Source organism: Mauremys reevesii, linkage group 12 (genome assembly GCF_016161935.1).
Source record: "Mauremys reevesii isolate NIE-2019 linkage group 12, ASM1616193v1, whole genome shotgun sequence".
In the NCBI taxonomy this organism is placed as follows: domain Eukaryota; kingdom Metazoa; phylum Chordata; order Testudines; family Geoemydidae; genus Mauremys; species Mauremys reevesii.
Genome location: NC_052634.1, coordinates 34491165 through 34516020, shown reverse-complemented (window position 1 = coordinate 34516020; position 24856 = coordinate 34491165). Strand labels below are relative to the sequence as shown.

Here is a 24856-nt window from a genome sequence, read left to right as displayed (position 1 = left end):
CTGAGCCCCCCTGCGCACCAGGGACCCCTCATCCCCGCACCTAATCCTCAGCCCCAGCCTGAGCCCCTGCAGCATGAACCCCTCATCCCCTGCACCTAATCCTCAGCCCCAGCCAGAGCCCTCACCCCTGCACCCTAATCCTCAGCCCCAGCCCTGAGCCCTGCAGCATGAACCCCTCATCCCCTGCACCCTAATCCTCTGCCCCAGCCCTGAGACCCCCCGCACAGCATGCACCCCTCATCCCCCGGCCCCCACATCCACAGACCCAGCCCGAGCCCGCCCCCCAGCACCATGAACCCCACATCCCCCCGCACCCTAATCCTCAGCCCCAGCCCTGAGCCCCCCTGCAGCATAAACCCCTCATCCTCCCGCACCCTAATCCTCAGCCCCAGCCCTGAGCCCCCTCCTGCATCATGAATCCCTCATCCTCAGCCCCACAGCCTTCACCCCTGTATTCCCTCCTATCCCCAAACTCCCTCCCCACAAGGTGCACCCCCTCCCCGTTCCCACATACCCCTTCCCAACCCCAAACTCCATCCCAAAGCCTGCACCCCTCCTGCACCCTAATCCCCACCCCAGGATCTGCACCCCAAACCTACACCACCCGAGACCCCACCCAGAGCATTAGGCAGTTGGGAGCAGAGTTTGGGGGCGGGTTCTGGGCACCACCAACATTGCTCCAAACTTGCCCCCCATGTCCGCAGGAGGTCTCCCCAGGCAGGGGTAGCTGCCGTGGCAGGGGGTGGGGTGGGGAGGAAGTCTCCCCAGGCAGGGGTAGCTGCCACGGGGGGATGGGGGAGTAGTTGCTGCAGGGGGGCTCCCCGGGTGGGGGGCTGAGTTAGCTGCGGGGGGTGGGGGAACGGACAGATGCGGTTAGCTGGGTGGGAGGGTGCAAGGTGGAAGTTTCACCTAGGGCCCAAAACTTCCTTGCACCCGCCCTGGGGCTTTCCGCAGCCCTGACAGGAGGATTAGACACCTGCAGCCAATCAAGGCAGAGCTACTCAGGGCACTTGGATTTAAAAAGGAGTCACTTCAGTTTGTGGTGTCGTGTGAGGAGCTGGGAGCAAGAGGCCCCAGGAGCTGAGAGGGTGAGGGTGTAGCTGCTGGAGGACTGAGAAGTACAAGCGTTATCAGACACCAGGAGGAAGGTCCTGTGGTGAGGATAAAGAAGGTGTTGGGAGGAGGCCACGGGGAAGCACCCAGGGAGTTGTAGCTGTCATGCAGCTGTTACAGGAGGCACTATAGACAGCTGCAATCCACAGGGCCCTGGGCTGGAACCCGGAGTAGAGGGCAGGCCTGGGTTCCCCCCAAACCTCCCAACTCCTGATCAGACACAGGAGGAGTTGACCCAGACTGTGGGTTCCACCAGAGGGGAAGATCACTGAGGTGAGCAAATCTGCCAATAAGCACAGGACCCACCTAGGTAGAGGAGGAACTTTGTCGCAGCCTCTAATTGCAGCATTTTTAAACGATCTGCATGCTGCTTGCAGGCTCCTAACACTTGCCACAGCAGCTCCTTTTAACTTCCATCCAACCATCTGTACTTATGCCGATAGGTCGACTTTAGGTCTTTAACTTTGATTGGTAGCTGAGAAGATGGTAAATTGGACAGAAACCTCTTCATTTCCTTGTTATTTCCTGACTTCTTTATTCATCGCTTTTTCCTTATTTCCCTGCAGATTGACTAGATCTGGGTGGTAGCAGGGGGACCTGACGGGCTCCTTATTTTCTGATTTCTTTCGGAAGCATTGAACTTGCCAGGGCACAGTCAGATTCTGGATGCTCACGTAAATGTAACACCTCGTGCTCAGCTTTAGTTCTGTTTCTCAGCTCTTTTGGAAAATCGATCTTTAGTCTGTCATGTAGCATCCTTGCATTAGGAGATGGCTAATTAATAAGACCACAAACCTTGGCAATCAAATGGAACCTGAAGTCCACAGAAGAGCCCGAAAGGCCCTTGGGGAGTGGAGTGCAAGTTGAGGAAGACTTCCCTGCACAGCTTCTCTCTCAATACTTGTTTTCCTATATTGAGCGCAAAAGTCGGGAATCAGCTCAGGGTAGGGTTATACCATATGTGTGCAGTGGTTAGACAAGAAACAGCAAGGAACTGGACTGGTATGGAGCAAAACTATCTTATGTCTGCCTGATGACTGTACGTTTGAGAAGGAGCAGAAAAGAGCATTGGGGCTGCGGGATAGCGCCTGCATAGGGTTTCTTTGGCCTGTTTTGCTGTAAGAGTTAACAGTGAGAGAGTGTTAGTCACAGGTCAGTGGGTGGGTTTATGCAAATTAGGCGTGTACAGGGAAACCTGCAAGAGGAAGGAGGGTGAAAGACTTCTCTGTCTTTGAACAGAACTGTGTGTTAAGGGCTCTTGCTTTGAATTCTTCCAGTGGAGTCACTTCGGGGAAGTGATCATCACTTCGAGTTACCTAGTTATCAAGTGTCGTGAATGGTGTTTGGTGCGTGTCAGGGAGCTCCTCGTGCTGAAGTAGAAAGCAGTGGGGGAAGAGCGGCTGCCTAGCATTCCAGACTCTCAGCATCGCTTCTCGGCTCCTTGGAGCTAAGATCAAAAGTGTATGGTCTCGGACGCTATCCGGTGGTCCAGAGACATTTACACAGAGCACGTCACCGGCCACCGTCAATACCAAGAGTGAGCCGGCGTGACTCCCCGCACCCACAAGGGGGAAGAGACCTGGAAACTTCCCCTGTTGGACTTTATCCCCTGAACCAACCAAACTGAACTCTGCCCTGTGAGGGGCACCCTATCACCATTACCCAGTCCGCTCATTTATTCATGCCCACGACTATCCATTACCTGTTTGTATGAGTGATGTGCCCTCACTGCTTGCTGGCTGTACCTTGAACCCACCCACCGTATACCCCGCATTGGGGACATGACAGACTGTGTATATGTATATGCTGCCTAACAGCAAAACGTTAACATCCCCCCGCAACCTGTATGTTACCCCCAATGACACAATAACTGACGCCTCAAACACTTTATATCGTTTATTTTTAAATATTCTCTAATAAACTTTAAATCTGTTCTTATCAGTTTAATATCTGATAGGTCCTTTATTTGAGGACTGTATATTAAATTGATTTTTGAAACAAGGGGATGGTATAGGAGCTTGCTCTGTCCACCCCATGCATTGACCTGGTATTGCAGTGTCTCCAGGACCAGTGCCTCTCCTTCTGGGGAGAACTGTCTGGTTAGAAAAGCAGAAGAAGTTTTACTCTAAAGATGCTGATTTGAGAAGATTTTTTTAAAGTAGTTGAAAAATCAGGTCTCTTTAGCACTTTGGTTTCTTCATAACAACATATTGTTAAAATTTCTTAGGAGTGTTTTCTGAGTCTACGGATGTGAGTTTCTTTGTTTTGCTGGAGGATTGTTTTAAAAGCTGGGATTCTTCTGTTTGCTGTGAGTCTTTTCAACAATATGAGGGACAAATGCTTTCCAGACTGAGGGTCTGTTTGGGAGCTGGTTGGTTGGGGAGGGGGTTGTGTGTGTGTGTGGGGAACACAGATTGGTAATATTCGAGTCACATGTCTATCAATAACTGGATGAGTTACACAGACTTCTCCCCACCCAGCCTACGCTCCATGTATCTTGACTGAGCCTGCCGCCCACCATCCCAGAGCAGAAGCCTGAAGCCTGAGCCCCACCGCACTCCCTCAATTACAGCCCAGGAGGCTGTGGCCACAACGAAAGCCCCTGGTGGCCACACTTGAGAAATGCTGAAGCCTCACAGTAAACAAATCCCAGCAGGTTTGTCACACCCTGTCCCCCACCCTGGGGATTTCCTGCCCTCTCCCACCCAGACCAACCTTCCTGGAAGTTCCCACCCCCTATGTATTTACTGCCCTTTCTCCCGCCAAGGAACCTGCCAGCAACTCCCTGATCATCCCTCCCTCAACTGGCTCCACCGCAGCCATTTCCCTTCCCCTGCCCCGGGAGGACGGAATGAGCTGGAGCAAAACATGGATGTTGCACTGCAGCCTGTTAGGGCAAAAAGGGCAATTGGGGACATGTCAGAACAGGAAATAATTTCCCAGCACAATTCCCCCCAGGCTCTTTCCCTGCACACGGATATTCCAGCTTGTCCTGCATGGGACAGAAAAATTCAAATCTAGGGCTGTCAGTTAATTGCAGTTAACTTACGCAATTAACTTTAAAAATATCATGATTAATCTCAATTTTAATCACATCGTTAAACAATAGAATACCAACTGAAATTTATTATATTTTTTGATTTTCTACATTTTCAATTATATTGATTTCAATTACAACATAGAATATGAAGTGTACAGTGCTCACTATAGTTTTATTACAAATATTTACACTGTAAAATATAAAGTGCTGTAGTGCAATCTCTTTATCATTAAAGTGCAACTTGCATATGTAGATTTTTTTTGTTGTTGCATAAGTGCACTCAAAAAGAAAACAATGTAAAACTTCAAGTCCAGTCAGTCCTACTTCTTGTTCAGCCAATTGCTGAGACAAACAGGTTTGTTTACATTTACTGGAGATAATGCTGCCCGTGACTTGTATACGTCACCTAAAAGTGAGAACAGGCTCTCTCATGGCACTTTTGTAGCCAGCGTTGCGAGGTATTAACGTGCCAGATATGCTAACATCCATATGCCTTCATACTTCAGCCAGCATACTTCCAGAGGACATGCTTCCATGCTGATAACGCTCATTAAAAAAATAATGTGTTAATTTGTGACTGAAGACCTTGATGAAGAACTGTATGTCTCCTGCTCCATGGTTTTATCCACATTCTGCCGTATATTTTGTTTTATAGCAGTGGTGGGTGATGACCCAGCACATGTTCACTTTAAGAACACTTTCACTGCAAATTTGACAAAACACAAAGAAGGTATAACGTGAGATTTCTAGAGACAGCTACAGCGCTCGAGCCAAGGTTTAAGAATCTGAAGCGCCTTCCAAAATCCAAGAGGGACGAGGTGTGAAACATGTTGTCAGAAGTCCTTAAAGAGCAACATGCTGATGCAGACACTACAGAACCCGAACCACTAGACAGGACAATCAATCTTCGGTGGGTGGCATCTGACTCAGATGAGGAATATGAATGTACTTTGGCTCGTTATCGAGCAGTACCTGCCATCAGCATGGAAGCATGTCCCTGGCCTCTGATTGCTAGAAGCTGGGAGGGGAGAACAGGGGCTGGAGCTCTCCATGGCCGCCTGGTCTGGTCACTCCCTCTGAAGCCCATAGCCAGGGCCAGCCTTAGGGGTGGGTGCCACCAGGGCATTGCCCAGGGGTACCATGGTCAAGGGTGGTGCTGTACGGTGGCAGAGAGGTGTGTGCTGCTGGTGTAAAGTCAGAAACTGCTCCCGGCTGGCAGGGGAGTGCTGCTTGGGGTGGTGCCCAGATTTCTCCCTGCTCCCTCCCAGCATAGGAACATGGGGGGAGGGAGGGGAAGAGAAGGGGGAGAGAGCGGTGATGAGCGGATACTGCTCCCCCCAGTGTTCCTCCGTGCCCCCCTAGGGGGCTGTGAGGGGGTGAGCAAGGAGCGACATCAGGGCTCCCTGCATCCAGGTCACCTTCCCCACCTGGGCTGCATAAGGGGAGGACAGAGGGAGCAAAAACCCTTTGTGAGCTCAGCACACCCAAGCCAGGAAAAGATTCACACCCACACCCAGCCCAGCGAACGTGGGAGCTTCCCTCACTTCCCAGCCACAGGCCCATGGGGCTCCTGGATGGGGAGTTTGGGGGGCTGTGGGGGCCCCTGAAGGACTAGCTCAGCGTGTGAATGAGGGACTGGGATGTATGTGGGGGCCGGACTGTGGGTTGGGGTGTCCAGGGGGACCCCAGGGCAGGGACTAGGGGGATTAGGGATAGAGGAGGGTGGGGTTACCGAGGTGCATTGTGGGAATGTGGGATTTAGAGCCCAGAGTGGATGGGTGGGGCGGGTGGGAGGGGAACCCGGCAGGTTGGGGGCAGCAGAGATGGGAGATGAGGAACCCCCCACCCTGGGGCAGTGGGGGGATGGGAGAGTGGGGCCCAGCCGTGGGGAAATGGGCTGCAGGGAATTAGGGGCGGGCGCTGGGGGAGAGGGAGGAGGTTGCGGGCAGGGTGGCGGGGGCGAAGGGAAAGGCCGGGCAGAGCGGACAGGGTGGGGGAGGGGACGCCGGGGGCGGGGCTGGCGGGAGGGTCACAGTGGGGCGGGAGGGGATTCGAATCCCAACGGCAGCGCGCCGGGGCGGGCAGCGCAGCCTCGGGGAGGGAACCGGGCCCTCCCCCCACGCGCCGAGTCTCTGTCCCGCGCTGTCTCCGCCAATCAGGGAGCGGGGAGGGGCGCGGCGAAGTGACGAGTTACGGCCCCTCCTCCCATAGAGGCCGCGTGTGAGAGAGAGAGAGAGAGAGAGAGAGAGAACTCCTTCTCTCCAGCCCAGGTGAGGGCGGGTCCCTGGGTCCACCTGACACCTCCCGCCCAACGCAACTCCTCATCCACGCCCCGCCCCAGAGAGCCCCGCCCCCCCGGTGCAGGGTGTGACGCTGCCCCGCGCAGGAACGTGCTGCGCCGCTTCGCCCCTCCCCACAAAGCGGCTGGTGGGGCGGGGCCGGGTCTGGCTCTGCCCGGGGCTGGATCCACGTGTCACCCCCGACTCCCACCCTCCCCGTCCCCGGGTGAGCCCGGCTCCAAACCCCGCAGACAGACCCGCCCCGGCCTGCCCCGACCCCCCGCTGTGCCCGCCCCCAAAGCCCTGCCCCTGCCCTCCCTGCTGTGCCCGCCCCAAAGCCCTGCCCCTGCCCCTGCTGTGCCCGCCCCCAAAGCCCCGCCCCTGCCCTCCCTGCTGTGCCTGCCCCCAAAGCCCTGCCCCTGCCCCCGCTGTGCCCGCCCCAAAGCCCTGCCCCTGCCCCCTGCTGTGCCCGCCCCCAAAGCCCTGCCCCTGCCCTCCCTGCTGTGCCCGCCCCAAAGCCCCGCCCTGCCCTCCCTGCTGTGCCCGCCCCCAAAGCCCCGCCCCTGCCCCGCTGTGCCGCCCCCAAAGCCCTGCCCCTGCCCTCCCTGCTGTGCCCGCCCCCAAAGCCCTGCCCCTGCCCCCTGCTGTGCCCGCCCCAAAGCCCTGCCCCTGCCCCCGCTGTGCCCGCCCCAAAGCCCCGCCCCTGCCCTCCTGCTGTGCCCGCCCCCAAAGCCCCGCCCCTGCCCCCGCTGTGCCCGCCCCAAAGCCCCGCCCCTGCCCTCCCTGCTGTGCCCGCCCCAAAGCCCCGCCCCTGCCCCCGCTGTGCCCGCCCCAAAGCCCTGCCCCTGCCCCCGCTGTGCCCGCCCCCAAAGCCCCGCCCCTGCCCCCGCTGTGCCCGCCCCCAAAGCCCCGCCCCTGCCCCCGCTGTGCCCGCCCCAAAGCCCCGCCCCTGCCCCGCTGTGCCCGCCCCAAAGCCCCGCCCCTGCCCCCGCTGTGCCTGCCCCCAAAGCCCTGCCCCTGCCCCCTGCTGTGCCCGCCCCCAAAGCCCTGCCCCTGCCCTCCCTGCTGTGCCCGCCCCAAAGCCCCGCCCCTGCCCCCGCTGTGCCGCCCCAAAGCCCTGCCCCTGCCCCCGCTGTGCCCGCCCCAAAGCCCTGCCCTGCCGCTGTGCCCGCCCCCAAAGCCCTGCCCTGCCCCCGCTGTGCCCCCCCAAAGCCGTGCCCCTGCCCCCGCTGTGCCGCCCCAAAGCCCGCCCCTGCCCCCGCTGTGCCCGCCCCAAAGCCCTGCCCCTGCCCCCGCTGTGCCCGCCCCAAAGCCCCGCCCCTGCCCCCGCTGTGCCCGCCCCAAAGCCCCGCCCCTGCCCCGCTCTGCCCGCCCAAAGCCCCGCCCCTGCCCCCGCTGTGCCCACCCAAAGCCCTGCCCCGCCCCTGCCCCCGCTGTGCCCGCCCCTGCCCCCGCTGTGCCCAAAGCCCTGCCCCCCCCCGCTGTGCCCCCAAAGCCCTGCCCCCTTCTCCCCGCTGTGCCGCCCCAAAGCCCTGCCCCGCCCGCCGCTGTGCCCGCCCCAAAGCCCCGCCCTGCCCTCCCTGCTGTGCCCGCCCCAAAGCCCTGCCCCTGCCCCCCGCTGTGCCCGCCCCAAAGCCCTGCCCCCCGCTGTGCCGCCCCCAAAGCCCCGCCCCTGCCCTCCCTGCTGTGCCCGCCCCCAAAGCCCTGCCCCTGCCCCCGCTGTGCCCGCCCCAAACCCTGCCCCAGCCCCCGCTGTGCCCCAAAGCCCTGCCCCTTCTCCCCGCTGTGCCCGCCCCAAAGCCCCGCCCCTGCCCCCGCTGTGCCCGCCCCAAAGCCCGCCCCTGCCCTCCCTGCTGTGCCCGCCCCAAAGCCCTGCCCCTGCCCCCGCTGTGCCCGCCCCAAACCCTGCCCCAGCCCCCGCTGTGCCCGCCCCAAAGCCCTGCCCCCTTCTCCCCCGCTGTGCCCGCCCCAAAGCCCCGCCCCTGCCCCCGCTGTGCCCGCCCCAAAGCCCTGCCCCCTTCTCCCCGCTGTGCCCGCCCCAAAGCCCCGCCCTGCCCTCCCTGCTGTGCCCGCCCCAAAGCCCTGCCCCTGCCCCCGCTGTGCCCGCCCCAAAGCCCTGCCCCTTCTCCCCTGCTGTGCCCGCCCCAAAACCCTGCCCCCCCCGCTGTGCCCGGTCACTGCCCACCCCCGTGTGGGGGCACCAGCGCTGGGCCGGGTCGTGACGGGACAGTGTCCAAGCTGGCCCAGGGGAGACGCGTGTGTCCCTGCTGCCCCCTGCACGAGACAGACACACACACACACACGCACTGACGCACCCAGGGACTCACACAGTCCCAAGAACACTCACACACAACACACCCAGAGGGACATGCTACCCCAACCCCCAAAGAGAGAAACAATCACACCCCCAGCCACACTCACAATCACCCCCCCACACCATAATATTTGCAGTCGTGCTCAGAGACACAACCGCACACAGTTCACTCCCACTGCTCCAAATACAAGGACCTCCTGCCCCACACAGCGTGTGCCAAGGCCTGTGGAACTCACTGCCACTGGACGGCTACCCATGAGAATGACCCCCTCATGCAGGATCATCTGCTTGGCCCCCTGCCCCCTCTCGGGACGTGTGTGGCGTGGCTGGGGATTGTGCAATGGCCCAGCACCAGGCAATGCAGAACGGACACCACACGCCCTGCCCTGCCTCACCTGAGCTGCTCTCCAGGTGCATCGGAGCCCAGCACCCCGCACCTTGGCCCTCCTGCCCCACAGGGGGTGAGCTGCAGCCCCCGCCACACTCCGCAGAGGGGAGAAGGGTCAGGCCAGCCAGCCCTTGTAAGATGGGGAAATCACCACCGGGGTCGACGGTATGGGGGCTGTGACAAACGGAGAAACGGTTGTCATGCCGGCAGAGGGCAGCAGAGCATGCACACACACACAATTGCAAACATACATGAACACATGCATGAATCCAGCCACACACACACAATTGCTAATATACACAAACACCCGCACAAATCCAGCCAACACCAACACAAGCCTGGGAGCCAGGGGAGCAGAGCAGGCTGGGGCTGGGTCACTCCACTTCCCGCAGGAAGTAGCCAGCCCCCCATGTCCCATGATGGCCTGGGGCCAGCCCCCCTCTGCTTCCCCCCACACAGGCCTGGGGCCCCAGCCTGCTCTGCTCCCCTGGCTCCCAAGCTTGGGCGGGGGGGAACCGCACCACAGCACTTGCCGGTGGCGTGGCTGGGAGCCAGGGGAATGGACCAGGCTGGGGCTGGGTCACTCCACTTACCATGCAGTGAGTGCAGGGGCGGGGGCCATGGGGACGAGCCGGGCAGCCCCCCCTGCAGCAGCTCCCCACCCCAGCTCACCTCCGCTCCGCCTTCTCCCCTGAGCTCGCCGGCGCCGCTCCACTTCTCCTGCCTCCCAGGCTTGCGGTGCCAATCAGCTGTTTAGTGCCGCAAGCCTGGGCGGGGAGGAGAATCAGAGCGGGGGCGGCGTGCTCAGGGGAGAAGACGGAGCAGAGGTGAGCTGGGACAGGGAGCGGTGCCCCTGCACACACACCCCCAGCCCCGTTACTTGCTGTGGGCAGCCCTCCCCCCGCACCTCCCCCAGCCCCCTGCCCCAGCTCACCTCCACTCCCCGGCCTCCCCTGAGTGCGATTTTTGGTGCCCCCAACCACTTGACACCCTGGGCGGCCGACTAGTTCGCTTAGTGGTTGCACCGGCCCTGGCCACTGCCTGTCAGCAGGATTTCTCCTCCTCCTCCTCAGGGAGACTAAATCTCTGCACCTAGACAGCCGGTCCGTCCGCTGCACCCCAACCCCCCATGCCCGAGCCTCCCTGCCAAAGCCCTGTACCTGGCTCCAGAGAATTAAGTCTCACGTGTCGCTGGGAACTCGACTTCTTGTGCCCAGAGAGTCTCTGCCCCCCTCAGTAGCTGACCTGAGAAACACAGTGTCTGCAAAAGCAGCAAAGAGTCGTGTGGCACCTTATAGATTAACAGACGTATTGGAGCATGAGCTTTCGTGGGTGAATCCCCACTTCGTCGGATGCGTCAGTGTCGGCCTTTTCCAAAGAAGTGCCTGGAGGGCCTTTTTCTGTGTGACCACGTGGCCTAACGGATAAGGCGTCTGACTGCGGATCAAGCGATCGAGGGGTCGAGTCCCTTCGTGGTTGTGCTTGTGCAGTTTCACTGTTGTGCTGACAGTCCTGCTCCCTTCAGGGCTGGAACCTCTTCTTGGCCGCTCAGGCCAATGCTCTGGCTTCAGCTAGAGCCCCGGGAAGGAGTTGGGGGGTGGGCGTCACAAAGGCTGGGGCATGAGCCCCAGGTGCTTCCAGTCTCGCCTTTGCCATTCCTGACTTGCCAGAGAAAATGGGCGGCTGCCCGGGCTAGCGTGTGCGCCTGTCCCTGTGCTGGAGGGTTCTTGCTACATAGCGTCTTCGGAGCCTGGGTGTTTCTCTGCTTCTTGCCAGCTGGGGAAAAGCCTCTTGGGGTAAAATCTCCTGCCCCACGGCAAAAGTGAGCACGGAGAGTGGGAACAGCCAGAGGCCCCACCAGGTGGGCTGGCCCTGCTTTCCTACCGTCTTCTGATGCTGGCCACAGAGCATCAGCAGCCACCCCGCATGCTCCACTGTGGGTGGCCTTCAGTGGGGTTTGGCATGGCAGGGAGCAGCCTGGCTGGGTGTTTTGTGCCTGTCTGCAGGCCACACCTAGGCATGGTCCTGCCCTCCTCTGGCCCTGACCTCAGTTGCTCTGTGGCTTTTAAGCCTTCCCTTGGAGCCGTCAGCACCAGCCGCCTCTGCTCTAGGTGCCCAGAGGAGGAGAGGTGCTGGGCTCTGTGACGAAGTGGGGGATTTTCTTAGGGTTTGCTGTGTTTTCCAGTGGTTTGCATGCACAGGGAGTGGGACTCAGTGTTCCCAGGTGTTACTGGTTTAACGAGGTGAGGGGAAAGGGAGTTTGTTGCTACAGAAGACCGGAGAGGGACTTGGGACCCCGGCTGATGGCCTGGAGGATGGAGACCCCAGCGACTGGTGACCCGGTGACCTGGTGACCCGGAGACCCAGCTCAGGAGTCACAGCCAGTTCTGGCCAGTGAGAGGACAATGGGCTGCGGGGAGAGGACCCCGTGACCAACCTGTTCCAGCCAGAGGGGGACGGAGAGGAGAGGAGGCCCAGGCAACCCTGTTTACCTGGAGAAAAGACAATGGACAGAGGTGGGGCTTGGGGCCGGGGATATCGGAGGCCCAGCTGGGAGCAGGGGGGCTCTGGGCTGGAGAGGGGAAGCAGGCAGAGCCCACCTGGCTGCAGGGGGACTGGGATGTGCTGGGCTGAGGGAGGCCAGGCCTGAGGCCCTGAGAGTTTCCTGTGCTGTGTTCAATGCTCAATAAACCCTCCTGTTTTACGCTGGCTGAGAGTCGCTCCGGGCTAGAGAACGGGGCAGCAACCCCTTCGGGGGTGAGGAGGCCCAGGGGGTCCAGAGCGCGTGGACTCCCTGAGGGGGCCCACGGCGAGAGACAGACGTGCTAAGGCTCAGAGAGGGGCAGCTCCAGGAGGTGGAGGGGCCTGACCCCAAGAGAGAGTGGACCCCCGCCAAGAGCTGTCGCACTGAAAGGGGCACCCCCCATGGACCGCACAGGGCCAAGAGTGGGCACGATCTGTGAGTCCGTGACAGGCAGTGACATCACAAAGGCCTTTTGCAGGACCTCAGACTATTGGTCAAAGGTGGTGGGGAGGTGGTGACCTCACAGAGAGATGCTGACATCAGCCAGGCAGGACAGGGGCGAGGGGCCAGGGAAACCTCAGAGACCCTGTGGCTTTGCTTCAGCAAGTCTCCTTCTCCAGGTCTCTCTTTGAGGACTGAGAGAGTATTCGGGTTCACGGACGTGAGCGCCAGTAGGAACCTCTTTCGAGTTTTCTCCTTCCCTTTTAGTGATTTTACTAGAAAACATCCGTCCCTGTTTAGAAGGTAAGAGCCTCCTCGAGGGAAGGGGTGTCCTGGGGGTGTCACAGTTCAGATGCCAGTGGCCCCCCATGTAAGGAAGTTCCCGCCGCCGGCTCTGTGTTCGCAGGGCGGGAGAGAGCAGCATCCACGGCAGTGATTTGCTCCTGGCTGCCGGAGCAGAGCAGCAGGCTCAGCTGTCAGAACTTCCCAGAGCGATGAAAGGGGAGGGGCCCATGGCTCTGTAGCAGGAATGCAGGGCAGGCGAGTTCACGGCGGGCATTGTGGGATACTGGAGGAGGCCAGTTATGGTGATATAATGAATAGCAGCGTCTACACTGACACTCTGTCACTTTAAGTTTGCTGCAAAAAGCTTTAGGCTTCTCATCGAAGTGGTTTTATTTTGTCACCAAAACAGGGCAGTTTTGTTGCCAGACGTGGCATTGCAGTGTGTGCACCAGCCACAAGCTACCGACCGAGAGAGCGTTGTGTGTTTTTCACACACCTGAGCAATATAATTCTGCTGAAATAACTTTGTAGTGCAGACCTGGCCAAAGACACACACACACTCTCTCTCTCTCTCACACACACACACGCACGCACACACACAGAGCTCCTCTGCTTTGTGGGGCCCAGGTGCGGATACAGGGAGTCAGGTGTGAGCAGACACTGTACTTTAGCCACAAGCAGGCACCATGGTTTAGCTGGTTAAAGTACCTGTTTTGTAAACAGGAGATGCTGGGTTCAACTCCCAGTGGTGCCTTGTTGGCTGGATGTTGGGGTACCTGTTATTGGCTACTGTCAGAAGACAAGGTTCAGAGCTAGATGGGCCTTTGGTCCAGCCCAGTGTGGTTTTTCTTATGGTTTAAATAACACTCACTGGCACTGATAATAGAGTTACTGAAAGTTTGGGAGTTAAGAGCTGATAGGTCAGAGGTCCAGTCCCCTCGCAGATGACCCCCTCCCTCTGGGACAGGGACAGGTCTGAGCTCTCGCACCAAATGCTCATTGTGGCTGCCAGAATCTGTGGGCAGCTCATTTAGTTTGCACCCAGGGTTGAGTCCTTGATTCACATATCAAAGATAACAACCCTTTGTTTCTCCTGCCTCAATAACAAGGAGACTGGGAATCCAACACCAGCCACCAGTGATCATTTCGGCAAGCAACCCAACCTATTTCCAACACACTGTAAAATCCACATGCAGACTCATACACGAAACCTTGCAAGAAAATCTTCCTGAGGGGTCTGAAGCACCTGCTGCTGGAGGGAAGGAGGGAGCCGTGGGTTGGGATTGAGGAGCAGCGTGAGGAGGGGGGGCCTGTGGGTTGGGACAGAGGAGAAGGGTGAAGAGGAGCAGGCTCTGGTTGGGAGTGAGGAGCAGTGAGCATAGGAGGGACTGAGGGTTGGGTCTGAGGGGCACTGGGAAAAGAGGGGACATGGGTTTGGGCTGAAGAGCATCCTCGTTTGAGGATCCAGCAGGAAAGGGGAAGGCAGCAGGTGATTCTAATTCCTTAGGAATATTCTGGTGTGTTTGTGTGTGTGTGTGTGTGCAGGGGAGGAACATGCTCTATGCCCAGAGGCCTTTATTCCTCCAGCCTGTGAGGACAGAGGGATGTCAGGAAGGTGCTCCTTCAATCCCCCCCACACAAAGGCCCTTCTTAAGAAAGGCAAAATGGTGAAGAGAAAGAGTAACACCAAAGAAGACTCCAGAAAGTCAGATTTTTACAATCATAGTGAGAAGTTTATCCCCTGACCAGGGACTTGAACCCTGGACCCTCAGATTAAAAGTCTGATGTGCTGCCAACTGAGCTAGCCAGGCTCACACAGGAAAAGTGCAAGTTGGTGCAGTGGTGAAGCTAGTCAAGAAAAAGCGAGCAGGAAACAATAGGAGAAACCTGCTGCTCTCTCTCTCTTCCCAGCCCTGGCCCGGCCTGGTATTAGTGCTGGTTAAAAAGATGAAAAAATATTGGCATCTACCAGCCTTTCATAGCTGTACAAGACTCAGGCACAATACAGAGGTGCCCATCTGCAAGTGCCGAATGGTTGGATTGGCTAATGCAGCCTGTAGACGTCCAGGGCACTCTGGGATATCGAGCCAAGTGTCCATCACCATCATCATTTCACAGGGATAATGACAATGAGAGGAAGGGTCACAACTGACTCAGCAGTTGCATACAAAGGTGCATGTTTGGCAGTTACATTGGCTCAGATTGGCCACCCCAGTCTAGATGTAGAAGTTACAACATTTAAACTTGAAAGAGGGGCCAATTTCCCCATCATTTCCCACCTTTACATCCAAACACGATGACTTTCTGAATGAACCCTCCTCGTTCAGCCAGAAGATCTTGGGGTGGGTGTAGGAGGAGTAACTGGGTGAAATTCTCTGGATTCTGTTATGACTCAGGTCAGAGCAGAGGTACCTAGTGATCTAGTCTGGCTGTAAAATCTATATATCAACACCAAATATGGTGTGAAATTAATCTCAGAAACGGCTGTTCCCCACCCAGACCCCAGCAAAGGGCTCTCCAAGGAAGGGGGCTGTTGAGGAAGGAAAGAAGAAAGATGTCCTTCTCCCCCTGGAGGAACTGGGCTCTGCGCTTTGGACAGAAAGGAGGGGAAGGAAATGGCCACACGATGGCAGCAGAACCTAAGAAATGAAACACAACAGGCTTCTGAGCACATTGATTCTGCACAGTGAATGAACCTGACTCCGGGATCATGAAAAGCCCAAAAGCCGTTTCTTTCTATGCCCGGGAGAAAAGAGTTCCAATCATTCCTGCCTGTTTACTTTTGAATTATTTTACATTATAAAGAAAATTGTAACAAAATGAGTCTGAACTTGAGCTGCCTGTTATTAAAAGCTGGTTCCCAATTCAGTTCCAACTGCCCTGCTAGAAACACCCCCAGGTCCCTGCTCACCCCAGGAAGAGAAAAAAGAGAAACCCCCACTGGGCACTGCCCTTGGCTCCAGGCTGCTGTCCCAGGGTGCGGGTGGGGACTGATTGTTTGCTGCTGAGGAGGGAACCAGTAGAGGCCTCTGGTGCTCTGCTCCTAGCATCTGCCCGGCCCAGGCTGTCCTCTGCCTCAGCTGCTGCTCCCGGCCTGCTCTAGAGTCAAACGCGCAGGGCACCCAGGGGAACAGAGGCTGGGACAGGGCAGCAGCCTGGGCTGGGCTGGGAAGATGCTGGGAGTTCTCGTTCCCTGAGAACTGGCCTGGCTCCCTTCTCAACAGCAAACAAATCAATTCCACGTCCCCTCCCCAGAAAAACCAGCCTGGAGCCAAGGGCAGCAGGGGACGATTCCCTCCAGTTCCCACTGAGGCAGGAGAGAACCCAGGGTGTCTCTAGCAGAGCTTATGGAACTGATGTGGGGAAACCAGCCTTTAATAACAGGCAGTTCCAGTTTAAGCCAAGTGTTTTTAACAATTTCTACAACATTAAATAACCCTTCAATCGTAGTGTCACCATCCATAACATTGCTTCAGCCTTACAGGTTCCCAAGTGCAAAACTAAACATCTCTGCAAATCCAAGGGAGTGGAGATCAGTCAGTGTTCAGTCATCCCACATAAAAGAACCATGTTGTGGTACATACTGGCCCCATCATGTGGCCATCGCCTTTCCCTCCTCTCTGTTAAAAGTTTTAGTATTTTGCACAGAAACTTTCTTCCCTCAGGAGAGACTTGGGAACCAGGGCTGCCAGCCAGACAAACACTTTTAAGAGGAGGCGTAACCTGTCAAAAAATGATCTCCCCTCTTCAGTTCAGTGACAGCCTGAAATGTTACTTGTCCCGGCAGAGCTGGAGGATTGAAAGCAGATACATCAAACCCCTGTGTAGCTCGCAGGAATGAACATAAACACTCCCTGGTATCTGAAGAGATATTTAGTTTTACCCTTGGTAAACTACAAGAATAAAGGGAAAGGCAGTGGTGCCAAATATATAGAGTGAAACATGAAACAGTCATCATAGTTATGCCCATATAAGAACATAAGAACATAAGAAAGGCCGTACCGGGTCAGACCAAAGGTCCATCTAGCCCAGTATCTGTCTACCGACAGTGGCCAATGCCAGGTGCCCCTGAGGGAGTGAACCTAACAGGCAATGATCAAGTGATCTCTCTCCTGCCATCCATCTCCATCCTCTGACGAACAGAGGATGGGGACACCATTCTTACCCATCCTGGCTAATAGCCATTTATGGACTTAGCCACCATGAATTTATCCAGTCCCCTTTTAAACATTGTTATAGTCCTAGCCTTCACAACCTCCTCAGGTAAGGAGTTCCACAAGTTGACTGTGCGCTGCGTGAAGAAGAACTTCCTTTTATTTGTTTTAAACCTGCTGCCTATTAATTTCATTTGGTGACCCCTAGTTCTTGTATTATGGGAATAAGTAAATAACTTCTCCTTATCCACTTTCTCAACATCACTCATGATTTTATATACCTCTATCATGTCCCCCCTTAGTCTCCTCTTTTCCAAACTGAAGAGTCCTAGCCTCTTTAATCTTTCCTCATATGGGACCCTCTCTAAACACCTAATCATTTTAGTTGCTCTTTTCTGAACCTTTTCTAGTGCTAGAATATCTTTTTTGAGGTGAGGAGACCACATCTGTACACAGTATTCGAGATGTGGGCGTACCATGGATTTATATAAGGGCAATAAAATATTCTCAGTCTTATTCTCTATCCCCTTTTTAATGATTCCCAACATCCTGTTTGCTTTTTTGACCGCCTCTGCACACTGCGTGGACATCTTCAGAGAACTATCCACGATAACGCCAAGATCTTTTTCCTGACTCGTTGTAGCTAAATTAGCCCCCATCATGTTGTATGTATAGTTGGGGTTATTTTTTCCAATGTGCATTACTTTACATTTATCCACATTAAATTTCATTTGCCATTTTGTTGCCCAATCACTTAGTTTTGTGAGATCTTTTTGAAGTTCTTCACAATCTGCTTTGGTCTTAACTATCTTGAGTAGTTTGGTGTCATCTGCAAACTTTGCCACCTCACTGTTTATCCCTTTCTCCAGATCATTTATGAATAAATTGAATAGGATTGGTCCTAGGACTGACCCTTGGGGAACACCACTAGTTACCCCTCTCCATTCTGAGAATTTACCATTAATTCCTACCCTTTGTTCCCTGTCCTTTAACCAGTTCTCAATCCATGAAAGGACCTTTCCTTTATCCCATGACAGCTTAATTTACGTAAGAGCCTTTGGTGAGGACCTTGTCAAAGGCTTTCTGGAAATCTAAGTACACTATGTCCACCGGATCCCCTTGTCCACATGTTTGTTGACCCTTCAAAGAACTCTAATAGATTAGTAAGACACGATTTCCCTTTACAGAAACCATGTTGACTATTGCTCAAGAGTTTATGTTTTTCTATGTGTCTGACAATTTTATTCTTTACTATTGTTTCAACTAATTTGCCCGGTACCGACGTTAGACTTACCGGTCTGTAATTGCCAGGATCACCCCTAGAGCCCTTTTTAAATATTGGCGTTACATTAGCTAACTTCCAGTCATTGGGTCCCGAAGCCGATTTAAAGGACAGGTTACAAACCTTGGTTAATAGTTCCGCAACTTCACATTTGAGTTCTTTCAGAACTCTTGGGTGAATGCCATCTGGTCCCGGTGACTTGTTAATGTTGAGTTTATCAATTAATTCCAAAACCTCCTCTAGTAACACTTCAATCTGTGACAGTTCCTCAGATTTGTCACCTACAAAAGCCAGCTCAGGTCTGGGAATCTCCCTAACATCCTCAGCCGTGAAGACTGAAGCAAAGAATCCATTTAGTTTCTCCGCAATGACTTTATCATCTTTAAGCGCTCCTTTTGAATTTTCATCGTCAAGGGGCCCCACTGGTTGTTTAGCAGGCTTCCTGCTTCTGATGTACTTAAAAAACATTTTGTTATTACCTTTGGAGTTTTTGGCTAGCCGTTCTTCAAACTGCTCTTTGGCTTTTCTTATTACACTCTTGCACTTAAGTTGGCAGTGTTTGTGCTCCTTTCTATTTGCCTCACTGGGATTTGACTTCCACTTTTTAAAGGAAGTCTTTTTATCTCTCGCTGCTTCTTTTACATGGTTGTTAAGCCACGGTGGCTCTTTTTTAGTTCTTTTACTGTTTTTCTTAATTTGGGGTATACATTGAAGTTGGGCCTCTATTATGGTGTCTTTAAAAAGGGCCCACGCAACTTGCAGGGATTTCACTTTAGTCACTGTACCTTTTAACTTTTGTCTAACTAACCCCCTCATTTTTGTATAGTGCCCCCTTTTGAAATTAAAGGCCACAGTGTTGGGCAGTTGAGATGTTCTTCCCACCACAGGGATGTTGAATGCTATTGTATTATGGTCACTATTTCCAAGCGGTCCTGCTATAGTTATCTCTTGGACCAGCTCCTGCGCTCCACTCAGGATTAAATCTAGAGTCGCCTCTCCTTGTGGGTTCCGTACCAGCTGCTCCATGAAGCAGTCATTTAAAGTATCAAGAAATTTTATCTCTGCATTTCGTCCTGAAGTGAAATGTTCCCAGTCAATATGGGGATAATTGAAATCCCCACTATTATTGGGTTCTTAATTTTGATAGCCTCTCTAATTTCCCTTAGCATTTCATCATCACTATTACTGTCCTGGTCAGGTGGTCGATAATAGATCCCTACTGTTATATTTTTACTAGAGCATGAAATTTCTATCCAGAGAGACTCTATGGAACCTGTGGATTCGCTTAAGATTTTTACTTCATTTGAATCTACACTTTCTTTAACATATAGTGCCACTCCTCCCCCTGCACGGCCTGTTCTGTCCTTCCGATATATTTTGTACCCCGGAATGATTGTGTCCCATTGATTGCTCTCAGTCCACCAGGTTTCTCTGATGCCTATTATATCAATATCCTCCTTTATCACAAGGCACTCTAGTTCACCCATCTTATTATTTAGACTTCTGGCATTTGTGTACAAGCACTTTAAAAACTTGTCCCTGTTTATTAGCCTGACTTTTTCTGATGTGCCAGATTATTGCCATAGTGACTGCAAAATCTTTCTATATACTTCTTATTATTTTCTCTGGTGTCTAGACATTGACTAGACCTTGACCAAGAAATTTGGCTCTTGATAAAATAATCAACTACCCCTGGTTAAGGCAATGGACTAGAAATTGACTGGGGTCTCTCCACGCAGGTTCAAATCCTGCCAGCTACAGATGCATTAGTATATTGTCATTACTGTTGTCTTAGTGCCTGAGCATCCACAGAGCCAAATCTGGTCTCACTCTGAGGCTGTCTACACTTCAAATGCTGCTCTAGCACTGTGGAGAAGACAGTTGCTACAGTGAGGGGAGGGGTTTTCCATCCCTGTAATAGCTGCATTGGCAGAACAATCTTTCCTTTCATTTAGCACTATCTAACCACGGCTTAGGTCAGCTTAATTATACTGGTTCTGGGGGTTTTCACACCCTGAAAGACGTCCTTGTTAGAGGGTTTATCCCATCACCCTCCCATTCCCTGGTCCTTCTCGCGTGACCAGAGAGCAGCAATGCACAAAGCTCAAAGGTGAAAACAATTCAATGTTTATTGGGGTCAACTTCCAGCAAGCAATGATTCCAATTTCCTTCCTCAGTGTCCCCCTTCCCAGCTCTGACACCACAGAGCTTTGCCTGTGTCCCTGTTCCCCTTCCCTGTTCCTAATCCCCCCCTTAGCAAAACATAATTCCAATTCCCCTACCCCCAGCCCCATTCCCCTCCTTACTTCCTGACTGACTGCAGACTATATAGTAAAACTGGAGTTCTGCTTAGCTATACCTTAACCAAGCATTTTACTGAAATGTAACTAACCAATCCTAACATAGTGTAACATGATTATCTAACCAGTTATACCCCACCACCTTAATTGGTTTACACTCAACAAATTAATTATAAAGCAGACAGAAAGAATCAGAGCACCAGACAGAGATTATACAGACAAGCAATAGGAAAGTGGGGACTACAGTGATAGAACAACAAAGAAATGAGGATTTCACACCCCAGCTATTGATCAGTGAGTTGTTCCTAGACAGGATGCTATCATGGTAGAGGTTGTGGGTGCTGGTTGCTTAACTGTCTGGCCCCCAGGGCAGGATTTTGAGGTTCACCATTACTGTCTCAGAATGCCAGCACCCATCTTTTGTTCACTTAAAATGCGAGCAGGGAGATTACAACACCACAGAACTCATGGAGCTCCAGGAAACGTGTAACTTTAGGTCCGGGTGAGTGTGTCTAAAATTCAGCTGTGCTGTAGAAGGTCTCTAGGAGTTGAAAGAGATGTGCCACCTCGACCTCCCTAAAGAGTTCATCAATTATTAATGAAAACTAGGGTTGATAAGTTATGTCTTTTTGTAGCAGCAGGATGGTGGACTGGTCTAAAGTGCCAGTTTTAAGGCTCTTTTTTCTCTATCTCTTGGGTGTTCTGGTCTCTGCATTGAGATGTGGTTTCAAATCCCACTCCTGACATGACCATTTAATTCTATCTGAAGAAAATAGCCTCACTTCAATCTCCTGTGCAACAATAGAGCCCCATTTGCTTAGCTTTGCTATTCCAGTAGTTGTGAGAGAAGCTCCAAACCAGGGGGAAACAGGGCCTGTTCTCTTGACCCATCAATTTTTGTCTTCCTTCCTTCCAAGCTATTTTCTCAGATACATCCGTATTTCCCACACTATTTTCTTTAATGTTCTTTGCTTTTATGAAACTTTAGGGTCATCATTTAATTGCCACACAACTGTACTTCTGAAGTAAAGTGAAACACAATATTTTTTGGATATTCTTGCAGAAGAGTTTTGCTTTCTGACCTGGAATTGAACAGGGGCTGCCCGAGGGGGACAATGCTGCTCCCTTTTCTTGGCTCATCCAAAAAACATAAGTTCTTGGTGCCCTTTGTTTCCCTGTTCTTCAAAGGCAAATCAACTGGTGTAGCAGCTACTGAGAAAGCCTTAGAAAAGGGCCCCAGAATTGACAGCAGCTGGTTTCTGTAGTGTAGTGGTTATCACATTTGCCTAACTTGCAAAAGATCCCTGGTTTAAAACCAGGCAGAAACGTTGATACTTTCCTTCCTTTGGTCTTTTATCTCTCCAAGGCCTTTCTTAACTACATCCATAGCATCTATGCTTTCTTCCTCATTATTTTTTTCCTTTCATGGAGCTTTAAATTGAAAAGGAGAGGCTTAGCCGGCATTTTGAGGGAAGGAACAGACCATCATTTGGGAGACTGCCAGCTACATAACAAATCTGAGCGGAGAAGAATCCCAACCCATTGTCCTGCATATTTAGCTCCCAGCCAGCAGTTTTTCCCTTGCCTTTTTTTTTTTTTGAGCTAACCTTGAGTCCAGGGCGCGCACACTCTCTCCGCCCCACACATCAAATCTGGCCCTGCTGCAAAGTGACCCCTAAGAACCAGCAACCTGCACGAGAGCATGACTGGGGGGAAAAGGTTTCCCATGAAGCTTATAAGCCACTGGATGCGTTGGAAAGAGGCAGGCTCTGAGCGTAACAGTCAGCAAAGAAGGCCTGTTTGGGGATGTGGCTCAGTGGTACAGTGCCTGATTCACATGTATAAGGCCCTGGGTTCACTCCCTACATTTGCCTTTCACCCCTGCTGCTTTGCTCATGCCCAGTTGGCATGTGGCCCAGCCAGTCTCCCTGCACAGGTTACAGTCCTGAGCAGTGATGGCAAAGTGCCAATTGCATGGAAGCTCTGTGGGGGTTTCTGCTCCTAAAGCACCAGGGTGACTCTAAGATTCCCACCCACTGAGCTGCTTGAGGAGGAAGGACTGGAGAGAAGGGTCCCATCAGCACAGAGGGAGGGACAAGGCCATGGAGGGGCAGTCAGTGCTGAGGGAGGTCAGTGATTTACACAAGACAGGGGACACTGGTTCTTGGAGGGGACAGGAGGTGAGGGCAGCTTGTTTACAATGATGCTGATGCTGAATAGAAAAAAAGGCTGGAGCCAGCGAAACATGAGAGCATAGGAGAAGGGCAGCTCCACAGAGGGCCCTGGTGCTCATACACCCCAGTTCATAAGTACCCAACATAAGAATGGCCACACTGGGTCAGATCAACGGTCCATCTAGCCTAGTAGCCTGTCTTCTTACAGTGGCCGATCCTAGGTGCCCCAGGGTTCCACAGGTTGACTGCCTGTTATGTGAAGAAATATTTCCTTTTGTTTGGTTTAAACCTGCTGCCTCTTCGTTTCATTTGGTGACCCCTAGTTCTTGTGCCTAGAGGAGTAAATAACACTTCCTTGTTTACTTTCTCCAACCCAATCATTGTTTTATAGACTCTATCATCTCTTTTCTAAGATGAAAAGTCTCAGTCTTATTAATCACTCGTCATATGAAAGCTGCTCCATACTCCTAATCATTTTTGTTGCCCTTTTCTGAACCTTTTCCAATTACAATATATCTTTTATCGGGGGGGTGACCACATCTGCACGCAGTGTTCAAGATGTGGGTGTGCCATGGATTCCTGTAGAGGCGCCCTGGCTTGTCCTAGATAGAGAGACTAGACAAACAGGGACCCAGCCCCCTACAGTGATCCATGGACAAGAACCTGGCTGGGAGTGGGGTGAAGGTTTCCTCTGGACAAAGGGGAGCTGAAATCCCTCAGGGTCCTGGAACTTAAGCAGTGAAAGCTTCAAACCCTTTATAGCCGTGCGTTGAGGTGCATCAGCAGAAGGTTGGGCTGGAGCAGGGGTCGGCAACCACTGGCACGCGTGTCAAGGCCTGCCGGGACTCCAGTGTGCCATTAAAAATCCTGCCGGCACGGCAACCCGCTGGCCCCTCCCCTGCACAGCGCTCTGGGGGCTGGGGCTCCGCACTCCCGCGGGGCAGCGTTTGGCTTTGCGGGGAGTGAAAGATGCTCCCCGCTCATCCGGCGCCCTGCCGCCTTGCGCGCAGCACTTTGAGGGGCGGGGTGGGGTGGGGCGGGGCTGCGCGGCAGCGGCAGGGCTCGAATGAGCAGGAAGCCTCATGGTAAGGGGTCTGGGGCTGGAGGGGTTGGGGGTAAGCGGGGGCAATCAGGAGACAGGGAGCAGGGTAGGTTGGATGGGGTGGGATCCTGGGGACTGGTTGGGGTGGGGTCTCTGGAGGGGGCAGTAAGGGAGCAGGGGGGTGGAGGGCATGGGAGAGCCGGGGTCTGTTAGGGGTGGGGGTGGATAGGAGACAGGGCAGTCAGGAACAGGGTCCTGGGGGCACAGTTAGGGTGGGGGTCAGAGAACAAGGAGCTGGGGGGGGTGTATGGATCCAGAGTTCTGGGGGTCCTGTCAGGGGGCGGGGAGCGGTTAGATAGGCATGGGAGTCTGGGGGGTTCTGTCTGGGTGCGGGGGTGTGGATAAGGGTTGGGGCAGTCAGGGGACAGGTAGGGGGTAGGGTCCTAGGGGGGCAGTGAGGGGACATGGGGCAGGGAGCTTAGATAGGGAGTGGGGTCCCAGGAGGAGGTAGTTGGGACAAGGAGCAGTGGGGGATGGGGGTTCGGGGGGGGCCGTCACTCAGCCCTCTGCCTGGAGCCCTGACCCCACCCCCCGCCCTGAGCCTTGCACCCCCACACCCTGCCCAGGCCCCTGCCCTGAGCCCTGTACCACCCAGCCCCCTGTTGACTCCTTCACCCCTCCACGACCCCAGCCCTGACTCTGGCACCCCCACACATACCCAGCCTGCCCACATCCCATGCACCCCGCACATCCTCACCCCCACCCCCAGCACCAAACGGGAGCTCCTGCACCCCTCCGCACACATTCCCACCTGCACCCCTCACGCAAATGGGAGCTCCCCAGGTAAGTGCCCCCACAGCCAAAACTCCTGCCCCAACCCAGAGCCCCCAACCACATTCAAGCTCCTGGCCAGACCCTTCACCCCCAGCCCTGTGCTCAGTGCAGAGAGAGGAGGAGAATGGGCCAGAACCAGGGAGAAGGTAGGTACCCACTGTATGTGGGCAGGGCCGGGACCCCACACTGGCAGTGGGCTGAGCGGGTCCGGCAGCCGGGATCCCGGCTGGCAGGAGCCAGCGGATGGAACCCCTGAGCGGCAGTGGGCTGAGCCGCTCAGCCACTGCCGGTCTGGGGTCCCGGCTTCCAGACTCTTCCCAGCTGGGGTCCTGGTCGCAGGCCCCGCTCAGCCCATTGCCAGCCTAGGTGAACAGAACCCCAGACCAGCAACGGGCTGAGCGGGCCGGTGGCGTCAGATCAACATGTTAATTTAATTTTAAATGAAGCTTCTTAAACATTTTGAAAACCTTGTTTATTTTACAATACAACACTAGTTTAGTTATATAATATAGAGACTTGTAGAGAGAGACCTTCTAAAAAACATCAAAATGTATTACCGGCACGCGAAACCTTAAATCAGAGTGAATAAATGAAGACTCGGCACACCGCTTCTGAAAGCCTGCCAACCCCTGCTCTAGAGGTTTTTATGGCATTGATCTCCCTTGCAGATTCTCTGATGGCTAACA

At 54.2% G+C, this 24856-nt stretch overlaps 1 protein-coding gene and 2 non-coding genes across 3 annotated transcripts in view; 2 read left to right on the top strand and 1 right to left on the bottom strand.

Moving 5' to 3' along the window:
• The window catches only part of LOC120375390 (zinc finger protein 420-like), a 141169-nt gene that overhangs the window by 115831 nt on the left and 482 nt on the right, over positions 1 to 24856 (bottom strand). The gene's annotated exons all lie outside the window — the stretch shown is intronic.
• LOC120376406 lies at positions 3010 to 3194 on the top strand. The gene has a single exon (XR_005587286.1). It is a non-coding gene; the product is annotated as a U2 spliceosomal RNA (small nuclear RNA).
• On the top strand, positions 13065 to 13138 carry TRNAT-UGU. The gene has a single exon. It is a non-coding gene; the product is annotated as a tRNA-Thr (tRNA).